This window comes from Podarcis melisellensis (genome assembly GCF_964234715.1).
Source record: "Podarcis melisellensis genome assembly, chromosome: 9".
Taxonomy (NCBI): domain Eukaryota; kingdom Metazoa; phylum Chordata; class Lepidosauria; order Squamata; family Lacertidae; genus Podarcis; species Podarcis melisellensis.
The window spans coordinates 50,778,919-50,798,737 of record NC_138541.1 but is presented as its reverse complement, the minus strand read 5'-3'; the positions used below and the strand labels follow the sequence as shown (position 1 = coordinate 50,798,737).

The 19,819-nt window shown below is 41.1% G+C and overlaps 1 protein-coding gene and 1 long non-coding RNA gene across 4 annotated transcripts in view; one reads left to right on the top strand and one right to left on the bottom strand.

The window, feature by feature from the left end:
• LOC309378430 (uncharacterized protein) overlaps nucleotides 1-6,714 on the top strand; it is an 84,905-nt gene extending 78,191 nt beyond the window's left edge. Inside the window, exon 5 of the mRNA XM_081926559.1 lies at nucleotides 6,623-6,714. The gene's annotated coding sequence lies outside the window, so the exon portion shown is untranslated. The remainder of the gene's footprint in view (nucleotides 1-6,622) is intronic.
• The window catches only part of LOC309378438, a 79,765-nt gene that overhangs the window by 46,696 nt on the left and 13,250 nt on the right, over nucleotides 1-19,819 (bottom strand). For all 3 annotated transcript variants that reach the window (XR_014172070.1, XR_014172071.1, XR_014172072.1), the window contains exon 3: nucleotides 3,753-3,866. This is a non-coding gene — a long non-coding RNA (uncharacterized lncRNA). The remainder of the gene's footprint in view (nucleotides 1-3,752; nucleotides 3,867-19,819) is intronic.

Genomic DNA, 19,819 nt, shown 5'->3' with positions numbered 1-19,819 from the left:
AGCCCCATACCCAGTGTCCACACAGGCTCCTCTTAGACCATTGTACAAAGATCTGAAATGGTCTTGTATCTGTGTTCAGGCTTCCATGTTTATCAAGGTTATCAAGCCTTATTGAGGTTCCCAATTGCATGGTGATATATAAATACCTAAAGAAGGCTGATCGCCGAAGAATTGATGCTTTTGAATTATGGTGCTGGAGGAGACTCTTGAGAGTCCCATGGACTTCAAGAAGATCAAACCTATCCATTCTGAAGGAAACCAGCCCTGAGTGCTCACAGGAAGGACAGATCCTGAAGCTGAGACTCCAATACTTTGGCCACCTCATGAGAAGAGAAGACTCCCTGGAAAAGACCCTGATGTTGGGAAAGATTGAGGGCACAAGGAGAAGGGGACGACAGAGGATGAGATGGTTGGACAGTGTTCTTGAAGCTATGAACATGAGTTTGACTAAACCGCGGGAGGCAATGGAAGACAGGAGTGCCTGGAGTGCTCTGGTCCATGGGGTCACGAAGAGTCGGACACGACTAAACAACAACAACAACATATAAATACCTTCAGCAGAACACACATAAATGCTTGAAGGTCTGAGAGGCAGAATGCCTGAGGCCAGCGAGGTGGGGCTTTGGGACATGCTTCTACAGCAGCACTAGATTTAGGGCAGTGCAGGCAATTCCCCTACACAGGGTGCCACTTGAGAGCATGCACAGAACAGAAAACAGGGGAGGGACGCCAAATTTTGTCCTCAGTCTGCCCCTGCCTACAGCTAGTTAAACCTTTTCATGTTCCAGGTGACTGTCTGGAGATGGCTACTGTAGACTCTCTTCCACTACAGACATCCTACAATGCAATTCTAGAGTTATATCAATCAGACTTAGGATTCTTACTGTAAATTGCAATTACTGTATATTTCTCGAATGTCAATAACATTGTGGTATGTCCCATTCATAAATCAGTATCCTGATCTTCCCATCCCCTTCTACCAAATGAAACCACTTTTTTCCTAGGGAGTATTGTTACAATGTTAAATGTCCTGTTCTCCCTCTGCAACACACTATTTCCTTTCTGGTATGTTGTTAGGTAAAAGACAACACTTTTACCTTAATAGGCTAGTTTACAGTAATTAGACCAAATCTCTTGAGTAGCTGAGTCACCAGTGTGGTTTAGCTGCCATCCTTAAGCATGCTCGAGAAGGGAGGAGGTTCTCCTGGAGAGCCAGCTACGATACAGATTTACTATTAATCGTAATCCCTTGGGAGCAATTGCTGGCATCCTAGCAGCTGTTGGTTGCTTGTAAACATACTGCAGAAGCACGAGGAGGGAGGGAGGAAATAAAAATGGAATAGCTAGACTACATTAGTCCAGCAGATTGCATTCTTCCACTGGAGAGTCATGCAAGTTAGATTTGGAATAGGGCTATGTCAGATCAACTTCCACGATTCCCTCCCTCCCTCTCTGCACTGCAATTACAGACAAGTGCAATGCTTGCACGAGTATGATATTCCTGGTTTCTGCCTGCTGTAATGAATATGATGCAATTGCTGAACCGCTGAACTTGTTCCGAGGATGTCTCTAAGGGATTTTTTCCCAAGTGACCCTCTGCATACCTTTTGACTGGAGTGTGCCACTTGTAGATATTATCTATGTGGCCTAGAAGTGTATGAATCCCACTTATACTGAGTAAGACTATTGGTTTGCCTATTCAATCTGCTCTCGTTTGCAGGGATTTCCAAAGGTCGGTCTGAGATCCTTTTCAAAAGAAATGCCAGGGGTTAAATTGAGACTGTCTGCAGTACATAAACAAAACTGTATTAATTTGGAAATAATTGGTATTAATTGGGTTAAAATGGGAAAATCAATAAAAAATAATTGGCAAAGAGACTGTCTGCTGTACCACTGAGCTAAGGCTTCTCCCAAAGTCAATTTCAACTGAATCAACCTCCAGGTCAAAGTAGGGCTTCAATTTTATCTACGGAGGTAGGAAATGCTTGTGAAGATGGCATGATGTGTACATAAACCTGTTGACTACAGTTTGCTGGTAAACTCTCTGCATTGCTAATACTTGTTGACAGCAAGTCTTGATTGCCTTACAGACCCGGCTCAGATTCTAGTAAACAGGGTGCTATTTTCCTTTACTAGCAAAATCTGTCCCGTCAGGGTGAAATGATAATGCAATGCTATGCTTGTTTCCTCAGAAGGAAGTCTCTCCACTGAAATGTGAGGGACCACAGCTTTCAAAAGAAGCAGGGAAAGCAGGCATGCAAGTAGGATGAACATATGAAATGTATTCAGTTTTACAGAGGAAAGGAAATTTGGAGGGATGTGGCCAGAGTCCAAGTCCAGTTTAAAGAGAGAGCACAACGAGAAGGGATAAATAGTATTTCCATTAAAATAATAGTAATTAAGTTTGAATCACAATATTCAAACCAGCACATGCTAATTTATGTAAATCTATATATATATTTAATGTTCTCTTTTTTTGTGGATGTAACTACAAAGGACACAGAGCTATTTCTCCCCTACGCTTCCAGGTCTTGTCTGGAGCAAGGAGATGTGTATCACTCCCTTGGAGAAAACAGATGTAAAACTGAACAATGTGTTCAGTGAATTTGTAGTCCAAATATGTCGCAAATCCCACCAGGTTCTTCCTCAAGGGAAATATAAAATACTAGTAAGCTGGAAATGGCTGCATTTTCACCTTGCACTCTTTTGGGGAAAGATTGACTGCTGCAAGCAAGTATAAAGGGAAGGAAGCAGTTTCCAGCTTACTGGGTTTGTCAGATTTCCCCTGAGAAAGAACCTGGTGTGATTCAAATTTGTTGGGACTACCGTGTTACATAATAAGTTCATTCACATCTGTTGGCTTTACCTCCAACCTCTTTTGTTAACAGCAATGCAAAGGTGTAAAGATATAAATGTCAGCAGGCATGGCAATGTTCTAACACAAGTTCTGCTTCTTTTAGAATAATGCAAGAACAGCCCTGCTGGACTGGACTGGACTGGACTTGGATTGGACTAAAGGCCCATCTAGTCCAGCATTTTCTTCTGAGTTTTGTGAAAGGATATGTACAAAATGCATGCACCTGGGTAAAGTGTGCATATACTAAATGCATATATTAGTGAAGATAATATACAAAAATGCATTATATTTGGGGAAATTGGTTTGCAAGAATATATACTGTATATTTGCATGTATATATTAGGAGAGATTCACACTGAAATCCTGTAGAAGTTTCTTGAGGACTTTTTTTATATACAATGTAGAAATATAGAGAAATGTAGAAATGCAGAGAAATATAGAGAAGTCAACTTCAGACCAGAAAAGTGAGAAACTGGAAAAACCCAAAAGGAACAGTTTCACACATCCCTAGTTAGAACCTTGATTATGCAGGAATCCAAATAGTATGGAGAGCTTCCATGAGTGCAGGAGACTTGCAACTTCGGATCTTTATCCTCTAATGCATGAAGGGTTGTAAAGAAGGCAAAGCGATGCACTGACAGAGGCATGGCCTGGCAGTGTGCCACCTCTCTCCTTTGTGTGGTTTTCATCACGTGTTGTAAACTGAGTGCCTATCTAGTGTTAAAGATTTTTGAAATCTGCTCCCATTCCCTTACTCTTTCACCTGCTCAATCTCCTCAGTCCCTTTCCCAGATGCACACACACACACCATTTTGTTGTGGGGCCCCACTTAAATACTTGTAAAGATACACAGAAATAGATATAGAGGCATCTTCCTAGTCCCTCATTCTCTCACCTGCACAATCTGGGAAGGTGCCTGCTTGAGAAGGGAGTGTTTTAAAGACCTTCCTTCCCAGAAACACACCCTACGTTGTCATTTTCCGCAGAGCCTCACTTGTCACTTGAATTTCTGAAATGCATTAACATACGAAGACATATCATGGGCAACGAGCTACTGAAAGCAATATCATTTAGCAGCAGTCATGCCTGCATTTTAATTATTGTAAGGCTTGGTCATATAAATGATGTCCAATAAATTAAATGCTGGCAGTGGGCCGCTTCATGCTATTAGGAGCAGATCTTGTCAATGCAGGGTGATGTATTTAATGAAACTGGGAGCTCGGGCATATTAGCAATAGCAATAAAAGTCCTATGAAGTGACAATACATTTAACCATGCTTTATAAGGTAGGCTTTAAATACTTGCTCTTGGAGGCTGCCAATTAACAAAAGCAATATTTTCTGTCCCTTTATTTAAAATATGTATATCCCACCTTTCAAAGTGATAGATTAATAGCTAGCTAGGTTTTTGCAGCATTTTGTGCAACTTCTCATTTTCATATAAAAAAGCCCGAAACGATCCTGGATGGGTCATAAATTAGATTGCCCTGGCCTCGAAACTGATGGTCATAATCCTGCATACCTGACTATCCAGGTTGAAAGGTATGTGGAAAGTCTTGCCCTGTGAAGGCAACATCATCATCTTTTCAGAAAAGACCGATCAGCTAATGAATAAGTTCACATGTCATACTTATGCTTAGCTTTTGTACCTTTAAAAATGCTTAGTAGAGAGCATGATTTGAAACTAGGTATGGGTGAATTGGTCAATTCTGGGTTTTCTCAGTTTCTAATTTTTCCAAACTTACTTCAGTTCTCCACATTTCCACATCAGTTTGCTATTTTTCTTATGTCCTCATGAAAATTCAGCAGCTTTTTGGTGTTAATTTCTACTAATACTGTACATATGTCATTTTACCCAATACATTACTGCAAAACAATTTCCCCTAATAATTCAATTTTGTTTGGTGTATTCCTTAATGCATGTGTTTCTTATGCACTTTACTATAGTATATGGATTTTGCACACATTACTTGGCTGGAGAACTGCATTGGAAAATTTGAGAAGTGCACATTTTTAAGGATGGATGTGCTTTCTTCACTGCCTGAGTCAGCAAACCCATGCTGTGAAATATGGCTTGGTTCTTAACTTGTTCTTTTCTTATTATGGCTGCTTCTGAACCTATCCACCAGTGCAATTGGTTTGGCCCCCTAAGTTGTGAACAGTCTCTGAAATTCTGTCAGGAATTACCACAGAGTAAAACACCTTCAGATTGTGGTCTTTTAAAACAATGTTGGTATGGGGAGACCTGGAGATGCCAGCAGATGACTGCATGTAAATAATATCCTAGCACCATTTCTCTCTCTCTCTCTCTCTCTCTCTCTCTCTCTCTCTCTCTGTGTGTGTGTGTGTGTGTGAGAGAGAGAGAGAGAGAGAGAGAGAATATACATATTTGTATATACACACACAGTTTCTTAGCATCACTGTACCTTCAGTCATAAGTTCTTCCTATATCTACAGACATCCCTGATGGAGTAACATCCTTAAGCAAATTTCTTCCATAGCCCCAACTCTGTTTAAAGATGCAAAGTTTAGCCTGCACCTATTCTTCAGCAAGGTAGGTTCATTAGTAATGCAATCCGTCATTCCTGCCCCTCCCCTTCTGCTTTATGGTGACCTTTTCAGTGTTTGAAGCCTTCCTCTGTCGTGCATTAACATTTGGGTAGGCGAACAGGCATGTCTGAATCAATTTAGAAAATCAAGAATGGTGGGAATCTTCCCTTTGCTGCTGCCTATACTTGACACACCCTGCATTTATCAAAAGAAAAATAGTTTCAGTGAATATGAAAATCACAGAATGGTGGAGGTGGAAGGGACTTTGGAGGTCACCTCACCCAACCCAGTAGCAAGATTTCTGACAACATATTTATCTAGTCTCTGCTTAAATACCTCCAGTGAAGAAGAGCTCAAGTGTCAGTTCCGAGCCGTGGCCAAATAGTGTGCCCAGGCAAACAAACACAGGTATTCATCCATTGGAGAAGGAAATAGTGATGACGCACATAATTATTTGTAGAAGGTTGCAGGTTAAAGACTTAGTATCTTCACTTAAAGGATCTCATGTGGTGCAGGTGGGAAGGACCTTGACTTGATATCTTAGGAAGTTGCCTTATACTGAAGCAAACAATTGGTCCATCTCACTCTGTACTGTCTACAGAGAGACAAGCCAACCTCACCACCCCCACATGACTGAGGAACATGTGGCCTTCTAGATGTTCTTGGGCTCCAGTTCCCATAATCTTTGACCATTGCACATGATGGCTGGTGCTGATGGGAACTAGAATTAGACTCCAACAATATCTGGAGGAACACAGATTCCTTACCTGTGGTCTATATATTTGACAATGATTCTCCAGAATTTCAGACAAGGGGCTTTTCAAGCTTCACCTGGAGATGCCAGATACCCCACCTCAATCTGCATGCAAAGCTTGTACTGTACCACTGAGCTACCATGGAGAACAACTGCTTGCTGGAGTAAATTGGACATATGGCCAAATTAAGTATAATGCAACTCATATGTACAGAGAGTATTAAGAGCAAGGCCTATAAGAATATAGCTAGGGAAACATCAGTAATTTGCCTGTTACCCGTCTGGCCAGGCAGTAAAAAGGGACAGAATGGAAGAAGAAGAGTCATAGTGAGTAATGACCCTCATGCAGATTTATGGAAACAGTAACAGTCTGTCCCAAATCATGTTGTCTACTGTGTGTGTGGACACTCTTTCCTGTGCCAAAGTGACTTCATTTCTTCTATATACTCCTCCGCATGACAGAAAAATTCTTCAGTAAGGGAGAAGACATGACTAACAACAGCATGCTGGATTTCTTCAACTGGATTCTTAATATTTGAAGAGCCTCTACTTCTAATCTGCCTGCCTGTACAGTGATAACGTCATTCCTGGGTTTTTCAAGCTTGCGTCAGTTTCCAGCTATGCCTTCCCTTTTTATAGCTGTACTAGTACAAATGATATCAAGCCGCCTTGCTTCATGATAACAATGGAATACTTTTTGCAGCAGTGTATTGATAGGGAGGTTAAAATTAACTGTCACACTAGAGGTTGTCACCCAGCTTATCTTGTAGAACCAAATAAATGGAATAGAATGGAAACTCTGCAAGGTTTTGTTATTGCATAAGGTCATCTGTCTGAACTGACATTGTAAGTTTCAGGTAGCTGATCTGCATTGCCTTGCAGTAGGGTCACTACAGTGAGCTTCCAAGTATGGCAATTTCTTAGCTGTGCATGCAAGCCTTTAGTATCAAGACTTGGGCTCCAAACCATTGGTCTGAAGGATGTCAGGCCAGAGAATTTTCAACAAGCTCTGTAAGGAAAGAAAACTGTACATTAGCCATGGAAGCTTTCTTCCACCAAAGCTTTCTTCTTGCACCAAAAGGCAAGAGGAGGTCAAGTGATGCCTCCCAATCGAAGGGAGAAAAGACCCAGTGTCAGCAACTGTGAAAGATGTGAAATTCATGCACGGGATCATTAGGAAATGGATAGAAAAGAATACTGTTAAGTTTGTTGTTAAATTTCATTGGGCACATACAAACATATGGCCTGCTCCACTAAGGTATAGAAAATACTAGGCTCTTTTCACTTTGCTTCCAGTAGGCATACAGGCTGTCAAACAATTACATTGGCTTGTGCCTTCAGGCTCACACTATCAAATGCAATGCCACAGAACAATAGAAGCCAATTTCTTTATATGATTCTATTTAACACTCCCCGAGCTAGTTCACTTGTGCTGTTATTAAAATCAGTTCAGAAGCAAACTTAGAGAGAGCCCATGGCACACAATCTCACCAAAGGGAGGGACGTTAAGATCCCACTAATGTCAACAGAAGAGACATAAGGTTGTGCTTCGGTATCACCTATTAAAATCAACAGGACATTAAAAGTGTTTAACCATGGCCTCATGGTTCGCAGTGGGCTATGGCCTGATCCACACCTCAGCCTGTGCAGTTATCTAAGAGGCTCAGGTTTATTGCTGTAACCTCCTTTGGAACAGCTCTCTTTGGGGCAATATAACTATGTTACATAAGCCAATAGTTGATGAAGTTTTCCTTTGAAGTCTCTCTATACTAAATAGGCTTTCTTAAATAGGTTCACCCACATTGCACTCTTCTTCCCAATCCCAAACTTCTGTGGTTAAATGAAAGACCCAGTGATTTTCCCAAAACTTGCTTTCAAATACCATGTCAGTATTTTTCACAAAAAAGTGACCCAGAGTCACTTGCAAAGTGAAACAAAGATTAAAACCAAGTATAAAACCAATAGATAAAATAAATAAAAAGTACATCTATAATATATATAAAAGGGGAGATCTAACCCCCAACCCACTAAACAGATGAGCAGAAAAGAGGTCACAAATATATCTAATATCCCATAGATTAAGAACCAAAAACTTGGGTCAATAGAAACTTTTTTGCCTGGTGTCTAAAAACTAATACTTTTATTTTAAGAACTCCTTATGAAATTTGAGAATACAGGAATAAGCAGTGCATTCTGAAGCAAAATGTTTCTATATCCAGTTAAATAATCACAATTCTCCAGGATTATTCATTGCACTCATAATGACTATACTGTTTGAGTAGAAAAAACACATGTTCCAGAATTGTTAAGGGGAGAAAGTTAATAGGAGAACTTAAAGGTAAAAGTAAAATTAGATCATTGATTGGTACTGTTCATCCAGTGCTGAGAGAGAGAAATTATATATGAGGTTAATGGAGCTCCACCAATTAGGTAGAGTTCTCTGTTAAATAAGACACAATAAGAGCTGGTAAATGCAATTAACAGTGGAAACAGAAGGGATCTGTGGCTCTTAGGCCTCCCAAGTTGATGCAATCAAATTAAAAATGGCAGTCATTTTAATTTTCAGTCTGAAATTCTACCCCCTGCTAAAATACTTTGCTTCAAATTCTGGTTTTCTCCTTAGATAAGGTAACTGTATTTGCCAATTTTGGAAGACTGAAAATGAGGCATTTCTTCCACTTTAAGGCTGCAGTCCTATACATGCTTATCTAGGAGTAAATCTTACTGTATTCAATGGGGCTTACATATAAGTAGACACGTCTAGGATTCTGATGCTGGTTTCTGTTTAGTTGTATATTTTCATTCATTGGCCTCCCCACTCCTCTCCAGTGTGGGCAAAAACATGTATGACTCCTTTGACAATGAGCTGATGGTGCTCAACAAATTATATCAATGCCAAACCCTTTACAGTTATTTAATCTTATTTGCTCAAGATATGAAAACTGTGTGCTATGGATGTTAAAAATGGTTCTGGTTCACACAATGTCATCAAAGGGATGATGGTGGTGTGATGACCTTGCCAAATTGTTGTTGTAATTGGCTAGCAAATACTAGTGATTTTTTTATTTAGTTGACAATTTAGACAGTAGTGGGGGAAAGTATTTGTACACTTGCCAAGTTTCTCCTTCAGTCAGGAAAGTGGTGGCAATATTATTTGTAGGTGTTGCTTTTTCTTACCTTCTCCTTGTCATTTTTGGTGTACAAAAGTGATGTGTTGTAGATCTATGTCTTCCTACCTGTGTTGTTGCTCTTCAGTAGAGTTGCTCAGATAGCTACCATTTGCGCACACAGCGTAATAATCACTGCCATCTTCACACAAGGACAAATGATGATGTTCCCTGAATATACTCGCCCTGGGATCTGCGTCCTAATTCTGAATTGCAATGAGAGAGCTATAACATTTAGAAGCTGCTGTGACGAGTTGGGACTATCACATTGAGAGTGTTTCCCCCCCTATCCACCAATCATGGCAAATTTTATGAGCAGGCTGACTCATACTGTGAGTTGCTCTGAGCCATGTGGCCAGGATGTGTGCTGTCTCCATGGCAAGGATAAAATCTAGACAAGCTCAGACTCTGAGCCACTAAAGTTGATGGGCAATTATGTAAAGTGAATGCTGGTTATGGATCTTCATCAAGAAGGATTAATAGACTGCCTCTCCTGGAGAGAAAGATGTGCAGGTGAACAAGTGTATTACCATTCCTCAAATTCCTGTGCACAACTGAAGCTTTGAAAGTGAATACTGATAAGTGACTCAATAACAAAAGTTAGTCTTAACTGTCTGTGCTTTCGTATTCAAAGAGCTGCTTCCCAGGACTTGAATGTTCCCATATCACCTTCCCTAATACAAAATCCTGTTAATACCTAGCACTGGGAGGGATCAGATGAGCTGCTGAGAATGAGTGCTTTGCACAGCAAATGGCACTCAGTGAATTACTGGAGGCTAATATTTATACAGAATCCATTGCACCACAAAAAACCATAAAAAATATGCTGCTTGCTTCTCCTCTAACTGCCATTCCACCCCTAGACTGTGCAACTTTTGAAAACTGGTTATTATACTAATCTGCTTGTAGTATATCAGAATACATTGGGCTGAACCATTCACCTTATTCATGTACTGGTAGTGTCCTGAAAGTTACATTTTCTCCATCAATTAATGAGGAAAGAAACTGAACATAAAGGTTATCAGAGGGGAGGGAAATGAGTGGGGTACAGAGCTCTTGTGCTCAGTATGCTTTCAAGGAGGCCAAATGGTTTTTTGTGACTACCCTTTCTTTCGTTCTGCAAATCACCTCTTTTCTGATCTGTACTCTGAAGCCTTCCTGAAAATCCCATGATGCCATTGGCCAGGCTCTCCTCTAAGTGCAGAGGGCAGGTGTGATCTCTACTCTGTGGCTGGCTGCTGTTCATTATTATTATTTTAAGTGATAAAGAAAATCACCTTTCTGCACTAATTCCCTTATTTTAAAAAGGAAAAACCTCCCTTAAAAACAAGCATAGCCAGTGTGCTGGTTTCAGGTTCTCAATATCAACTCTCCCCAACTATCTATCATCTATCTTTCTTTATTTATTTAAATGTATATACTACTTGATTGTGAAACACACACACACACACACACGTTTACAAAAAGAAAGAGAGAGAGTTTACAAAAAGATATGGAAATCAAGGGGGGAACCCACAACTATACTTTAAAACATACAAAAGTTTGAAATACTAAAAATTACAAAAGTTAAAATACTTCCCACACTTCATTTAAAATCCAGGGGAAGGTGTTATAAAGAAACTCCTCCCCTGGGGCTTTCTGAGATCAGCAACCACAGGCAGTGGGGAAGCTGCAGAGTGCAGGGCAAATGTTTAATGGGAAGAAAAACACACATACCCTCCATGACCACCTTGTAATATTACCCCAGCCTTGCACCCACTGAAAGCATAAAGGAGTTCTAACGTGCCCTGCAAAAGAGGCAGAAAGGTGGAAACTTCTTTTGCAGCTGAAGAAAACTTTCAAGAAATTGGAGAACAGTTTTTAACACAGCACTAGTTGTAATTATTCAAGACACAAGAGCATGCTCATGTGCTTTCCTCAGAGGGCAATTAGGAGCTTGCAGGGGTGATTTTAATTGGGTTAAACCACACACACCCCACCAGCACCACAGCCCTCAATGGATTAGTCCCCTCCCACAGATCTCCTAACATCCCATTTGCTTTGACCTGATACAGGAGCACCCCACTGTTGCCAAAATAACATCTAATGAGAGAAGCAGCCTTATATCTGCTATCCAAGATGAAAACATAGTGAAATAAAACCTAGGCAACAAATATGGATTAAAACATTGAAACATCTAGAAAAGTTCTTGGTTTTCATCTATATACATTGGTTGAGGCTGTAGTCTGCAGGACCTAGTGTTAGGATCTTAATATGTACCCAGGGAAAAATTGCACCCTTGCATATGCATATGTCTAACTCAAACTGATGTCTCAGAGTTGTTAGAGATGTAACTTTTCAGTACTGCTTGCAGGTTTCCTGCATGCATTTGGCTGGCCACTGAGAACAGGATGCTGGACTAGATGGGCCATTGGCCTGATCCAGTAGGCTGTTCTTAGGTAAGTGCTGCCTCCATGTGCCCTATGTAGATTAACATAAGTACTTTTGTGTAGGATCACTCCAACCCCAACACCATGTTTTATGGCTGGACTTGCATTGGACAGAAACTGGGAGAAACTAGAAAGGTCTAAGAGTGGAATCTTGCTCCAAGCTATAATACTAATACAGTGGTACCTCGGGTTAAGAACTTAATTCATTCCGGAGGTCCGTTCTTAACCTGAAACTGTTCTTAACCTGAAGCACCACTTTAGCTAATGGGGCCTCCCTCTGCCGTGCGATTTCTGTTCTCATCCTGAAGCAAAGTTCTTAACCCGAGGTAATATTTCTGGGTTAGCGGAGTCTGTAACCTGAAGTGTATGTAACCTGAAGCGTATGTAACCTGAGGTACTACTGTATATAACCCAATAATGTCCAGACTACTATGCATTCTTTTAGAGAAACCTCAGTCTGTGTTCCTACTCTGGCCAAGAGTACTTATCCTTAGGACAATCCTAAGAGTAGAGATGATTAAGAGTCCACTTATTGTTTTAGAGTGCCCTGGAGTTCCTATTATAAACTTTCAGTCTTTTTTCCCTTGCAGTACATAACTGTTTTGTAAACTCTCCAGCATTATTCTGCATTGCTTTCAATATATTTTTATTACCTTCCATCCATCTTCTCAAGCTGAGCAAGCAATGTTTCTTGACACTTGGATGGTGACTTTTGAAAAGCTCAACTTATCCCCAGAACCCTGACACCATGAATAGAATGAGATTGAACTAACATGAAATAAATTTTGAGACATTATATCAAAAGGAAATGGATGTTTTGTCTCTTGAAGTGATAGGAGGACAATTTAGAGTGAAAAGAGTTGAAGAATGCAATCTGATAAATTGGATAGGAGAAGGAGGCAGAAGGAAAGAGCAAGAGGTGAAAGGAAAGTTCCAAGGAAGGGGATTCTTCATTGCATCATTATTTCATTTATAGACCTTTCCTACCACTGGTACACAAGTACACAGGAAGTCTTTTCAGTTACAGTACGCAGTATGGCAGGAGTGGAGAATCTTAGACCAGGGACTAAATCTGTCTCCTGCACCACACCCCAGGCCTCTCTCTCTAGGTCAAATCCCTCACTGGGCCGTGTTTGCATCCAAATTATTTTTGCCTGGCTGGAGTGTCTCCTGGAAATCTGACAATGTATTTTGCTTGTCTAGATACAAGCTAGGCAGGGTTGGTGTGTGTATAGCAAGGAGCTTAGTGAACAGTGGTAAAATTTACATTTGTTGCTTTGCCTCTGGCACTGCCCACCATGTAACCTCCAGAAGGTTGCCTCAGGCTGAAACATTTTCCACATTCCTGCAGTATGTCACAGAGGCAACCAAGAAAGAGCCTCAGATGTATACTCATGTATCCTTTGTGGTGTTCTCTACACAACCAGCACTTAACTGGCAAGATATGCTTGGTGCAGCATAACCCCGACCAGAGGAAATCTTAGAAAGAGTTATTTCTCCTGCGGAATGAAAAACTAAATACTCATATGCCAATGCTCATATAACCAATGGGGGGGCACCGTAGCATAGCTACGTCTACCATTAGGCATCATGAACCACCTTGTTCATAGTGGCAGACCTCAGGTTGCCATTAGCGGGCATTATTGTTTGTTTGTTTGTTTGTTTGTTTGTTTAAGATTTTATCACCCTGGGGGTGCCATTGGAATTTTCTTCCAATGGCACCCCCAAATGCCTTGGGCTATTTCTGCAACTGAATGCAGTGTTCTTATTTATGATAGATAGATAGATGATAGATAGATTAGATAGATAGATAGATAGATAGATAGATAGATAGATAGATAGATCCCACTTTTCACCACTGAGTTCTCAAAGCAGCTTGCAACAAGAAAAATATCCAAAATAACAAAATTTAAAATATAAATTAAACTTCAGATATTTAAAATCTCAGAAATTTTAGAAAGAGCATTGGGAAACTGCTAACACATCAGAGAAGCATTCATTATCCAAGGCCCTCCTGAAATGAAACTCTTTTAACAAGGCATCTGAAGCTCTGCAAAGATTATGCCTATTTGACAGGAGGAAGTTCCATAGAGTTGCACCCACAACACTGAAGGCATGACTTCATGTTGGCATGAGTCATGCTTTTAAGTCCATGGGGGACCACTAATAGTGCTTCCCCCAGACAATCTCAGCAATTGACTTGGGCCATACAGAGTAAGGTGGTCCTTAAGGTATTCTAGACCTAAGTTATTCAGGGCTTTGTGCATTGGTCTAATAATCTCGAACCTAGTGCAGTAGTAAATGGGAAGCCAGTGCAGGGCTTTTTTTTTTCTTTCTCTTAACACATGTCATATCTCATGTTGGTGGTCTGTTCTCATTACCAGTCTAGCCACAGCATTCTGCACCAGCTGCAACTCCCAGACCTTAAAAGCAGCATGCAGCCTTTATGTGTCCAATGGATCTGTCCAATACAGCACTTTGAGAGGTTTCCTAAATGAATCAATTTTAGTTTCCTTTCTTTTTCTGAAAGAATCTGTAATGTATCCGTGTGGTTTTTAAGAATCCGAAATCCTCAACTATCAGGCAAATAACAAAGATGCTGCACTTACATTAGATGCTGATGAAGGATGGAAAATAAATTACTTTCTGACACCTACAGAAACATACTTCTTAGAAATGCCTCAGACTGCCCACACATTGTATCTGATGCACCTACAGCTGCTTGTTATGTAACTAACTGTCCCCTTTCTTTGGATGTGATAATCTATCAGTTTAAACTTTCAGATCAGAACATAGAATCCTTACCTCCCCCACACAGCTTTGAAAGGACGGAAATTCAGTTATTATCAAACATTTTGAAAATTAGCTCTCTGGATTGTGAGTCATGCTGTTCATCTCTTATTACCGTTTGGTGATGTGACTATTCCAGTTTCTTTCATATATGCCTTCACATTTACTACAAAGGTACACAACTCCCTCTCCTCCCCACACCCAAATACCTCCACTTTCTTCTGTAATTGAGTTTAGATTAAAAGCAATGCTCTGTCTCGGTTGCTTGTTGTGGGTAAATGTATTACAGTAGGAAGGCGTAGCTGAAGGCCAAGTACAAATAGCTGTAACTTTGATTGTTAAGAGAGGAAAACAACTTACTGCAGACTTCAGTATACCAATTTAGGCCATGGAACCCACATACTTGGAAGCAAGTTTCATTGAACTCAGTGGGATTTTAACCAGAGCAGCCATATCCATCCAGAACATTCACTTCTGCCTCTGTTTACAGAGGTTGCTACTATGGAAGATGGGTTGGGTTCCTCAAAAGCTCAGGTAAAACCCTACTGAAGTAAACCAAAGGACTTTTTGCAGATGCTCTAACTACTGAGTTGTAGTTCTCATGCTTAATAGCTCTTAGCAGACAAATTAATGGAAGCTACCTGTACGTTGGTGGCCATCATTGCAACAACATCCTGTGGCCATCAGCAGCAGACAGCATAGTGCTGCTGCACTGCTCATTTGACCTCCCTCTGGCTGTATCACTGCTGGTCACTGGGATGGACAGAGGAGGAGGTAGAGGAAAGATCAGTGCAGTGCAAACATGCCAGCAGGAGCAGCAGAATGGCTCTTCCAGGGCTTTTGCACCATGCTGACTTCCCCTTGTCCCCTCTCTATCCCTATATTCAGCAGCAATGTGGCCGGAGGGAGATCAGGTGCATGGTGCAATTCTATCACATGGTCCACTGCTGGGAGCAAAGAATTCTACAGGTTAATTATGAGTTTTGTAAAGGACAGCCCCTTCTGTCCTGTAACTTTGTTCTTTAATTTCCTCACTATTTTTAATATATTTTTTTAAAAAAACTCTTAACATTTTGAAATGCTCATTTAGGAGTGCTGATACCCCTATGAGCACTTGGCATGCCTTACTTCACCACATCCAAAATTGAATCAGGCCATGTTACCAGCAGCACTTGGGGGCCACTGCAATCCTGTTCATCTATTATGTGCCTTTACCTTGGATGCATCCAATATGTAACAACTGGCATGTGCATGAAAAAACTACAATGCCTATGCCACTTGGCTTACATGTATTTGGGCTTGTTGACAGAATAGTTACAAGATGGCACAGAGCAGGAGGAATGTGGGAGTATTTTGGAGGAAGAAGATTAATAGCTAAATATTTTTACTAGAAATTGCTTCGGGGTTTATGCTTATGCCACCAGCTCTGCATTTGTGAAGAATCTGTTGAAATACTTGCTGCAGGGAGGGAAACTAGTATTGCATTGCAACCTTACCTATACCCCATTTCATCTTCTCCACCAAAAACAGAAACACACACTGTTATTTGCTTGAGTTGCAAAAGTTTTCATGTGCTTGTTGTTGTTGTTTAGTCGTTTAGTCGTGTCCGACTCTTCGTGACCCCATGGACCAGCGCACGCCAGGCACTTCTGTCTTCATGTGCTAAATGGTGCTTAATATGGGACCTGAGATTGAAAAGCGAAAAAGGTCTGCAGTGCAACCCCCCCACCCTTCTTTGTATGCTCCTGTTTCTTGTTCTACAAGTCCTGCAATTTGGGTGGTTTGGTTTTCTCAAGTGTTTGATCAATATGATCTTTGAGTGGATTTTTGAGATTCAAGGTTAAGCAGGAAAAGGAACTGTAATCTAATTCAATTCAGATTAATACCAAATCATAGTGATCTCACAGACCCATGTACTCCCCAACTTCATCCCTCCACACCTGTTGCACGTTTCTCCCTCCATTTCTGGTTTTTACTAACCATACTTTATCATGCCATTTAAACTTGGAAACTTTGGTTAGAATCTTGCCTTGAAACTATGGTTTGAAGTGTATTTGTGGAGTCACCACTTACAGCTTGGAAAGCTAGTTAAAACCATTGGCTAGCAAAGCAGCTGCCATACTTGGAGGGGAGGAGTGGCCTTCTCATAAGATGTCAGTGGGTATTTCATCTCATGGGACCTTTGAAGGGGGCTGGCCACCATCCCACCTAGCCTTCTTCCTCCCTCCTTGTATGGAGTGGCAAATCCAGTAGGCTGAGCAACATAGTAATACCAGTAAGCCAGACCTGTTGTCACCAAGGCTGTGTATACCCTGTACTTTTAAAGCACATTCATAGCACATTCCCCACCCTCTCAAATAATTATGGGCACTATGGTTTGGTAAAGGTTCCTTGGAATTGTAACTCTGTGAGGGGTAAACTACAGTGCCTAGAATTCTTTGAGGGAAATAATGTGTTTGAATGTGCCTTATAGTGTGTAGAAACAGCATAAAATTGAGGTTCTTAGGCTGCTTCCTAATTATCTGTTTCTTGAACATTCATTCTAATTTGTTTACGCAAAGTTTAAGGGGAGGTTTGATGACGCCACCTAATTATTGAGGAATCATTCTGTGTTGTTTGCAGGAAGGTTATATGAGAATGAAGCCATTCTCGTCCCACACTTTTCCAGTGTGCTTTCCTTATTCAGGAAATGTGGGGAAGATGCAAATTTATGGTGCAAGAACACCAAAACATCTTCCATCATGGAATCTGAATTTGATGGATGTGACGGAATCCCAACTAAAATAGAGACAGCCTTATAAATATCAAGCTATTCCACATGAGTTACTTGCCCTATTAGTGGTTCGGAGAACATTTGCATTTGCATCATGGTGAAATAGCCAAAAACCTTGCTTGACACTCACAAGGGAGTGGAAAAAAAGACCTTTTGCAAACTTGATTTCTGGTGGGGAAAGGACATACATACACTACTGCTGTTTTATAGCAAATTGATTCCAGGATGGGAGTGAGGATCAAGCTGCTTTCAGATCTTTGCACAGATTAATAAAAAAAGATAGGGATCTACTTCCCATTAGGCAGTTTACCATTTTATTTTTTTGTCAAAGCTGTTTCCAAGAAATACAGCTTTGTGAAATGGAGATACTAAGCAGCTCTTCAAAACCCAGGATATAACATCACCCCGAATGTTCTGTAGTGAAAAGAAATCAGCAATATTGATGAAATGCTGTCAGACTGAAACTGTTGCTTAAATAGTCCATTCGATGGTGTAGTATTCATAGACCACATTTTGCCTGCATGCTGTTAGAACAGATTTTTAAGATATTCGTTTTCATTATACAGTAGATTTCTTCACTATAGGTGCTTTATATAAAGAATGTAAGAGGAACTGCCTCCAGGTATGTTCTCACACATAATGCAACACACTGGCAAGGGGAAGAAGACAAGTTGTCCTGGAGACAGCTTCCCATAGTGCCTTGCTGAAAAAATATTCCACTCTTTTTTCTTCTTCTTTCAAATATTCCCCATCAATTTATTATCAAAAGGGAGAGAAATACTCATGAAAAGAATGCACTGACCTTTCTTTAGCAGTGGCCAATAGATTTTGTTGGGTATCCTTTCTTTCATTCTATAAGTCATCTCTCCAAGTAATCTGCATTCTGCAGCCTCCCAGCTGCCCACCCAGCTTCAGGGCTGCTGCTAAACTTCAGGGAGGACATAGTCATGTCCTGATCAATGGCCTCACCATGACCCCCCCACACACACACTTTCTGCCACCCTTACTTTTGTTTTAAAATATTCTTTGCTGCTGTGATAGCCGCCTTGAGTCTCGTCGGGGGGAAAGGTGGGGTATAGCTATATAATAAAGTGGTTCCTCAGGTTACATATGCTTCAGGTTACATACGCTTCAGGTTACAGACTCCGCTAACCCAGAAATAGTGCTTCAGGTTAAGAACTTTGCTTCAGGATGAGATCAGAAATCGTGCTCTAGCGGTGCAGCGGCAGCAGGAGGCCCCATTAGCTAAAGTGGTGCTTCAGGTTAAGAACAGTTTCAGGTTAAGAACAGACCTCCGGAACGAATTAAGTACTTAATCCAAGGTACCACTGTAATAGTAATCGCACCTACACTGGAGGCTTCTCTGCCACCTCCCTTGGCACCTGGACTTTGAGAAAGGGCATCTTCAGAGACAAGGAGGCCAGAAGAATGCCTGTGCTGCTATTGCAGTTTGTCACAGCAGCTAGAAAGACATATATAGCTCTCCAAGTCTTTCTAGTTGCTGTGGCACACTGCAGAGGTGGCACAGCCAATGCCTCTTCACCTTGCTCAGAATGCCAGGGGATATGAAGGACCCCCATGGTCCTTTCTCAAAGCCCGGACAAGGCAGGGCAGTGGAGGGAGGCAGCCAGCTAGTATAGCTGAGAGCTGGGCCCAGTAGGGAGTGAATGGACAGCAGACTGAGCTGGTAAGAGGCCCTTCTGAGTGCTGAGTCCATCAGCCAGTGCTCAAGGTGTATAAAAAAGAAAAAGTGAAATGATTTTACATTTAGTGGGGTCTTTTAAAAAAGGGGGGAGGGAAGGAAGAAAGAAATTCCCTTAAACAACACCAGTGAGCACTCTCAGATGCTCAATAACCAGCCTTGCCATTTAGTTAAATCCTAGGGGAACATGCCTCCTGTAGAGTAGATGTTGTTTCCATATACTAATGTGATCCCACATCTGACCAGGCTTGGTAGAATGCTTATTAAACAAAACAGACACGTCTGCCCTCTATTGCTTCTTGTAATGCGGAAAAAAACCCCAACTTGCACTCCAGATTTACGCATCCTTCCAGAGAAGATCCACAAATGTCTGCTTTGTATGTGGAACTATATGATAGAAGAGGAGCCATGGCCCCCTGTGTCACTGAGGGTGGGATTCTATGCTTGTCCACTCATACATATGCCCCATTTAGACCGATGGGACTTACTTTAAGCTTTGTGTGCATAGTCAAGTTGTTTTTGATATGTGCCTCTATGTAGAGAACCTGGCCGCCGCCTCCTCATATTTCATTAAGCCCCAGCTGCAACACTTAACCACTCACTTGATAACATCTGGGTTGGGAGCCCTCAATTCCTCCCAGGTTGAGCCATGAGAGTTGTCAATTAAGCATTGTCTGGAAATAGATGGGGTGGGAAGAGTCCAACATGCACCAGTTTTCAGCTGTCACTGGTGAATTCAGGCCTCTGTCTCTCCTTTTAACCAGACTCATATATGACGATGACAATTGCACTTCTCAT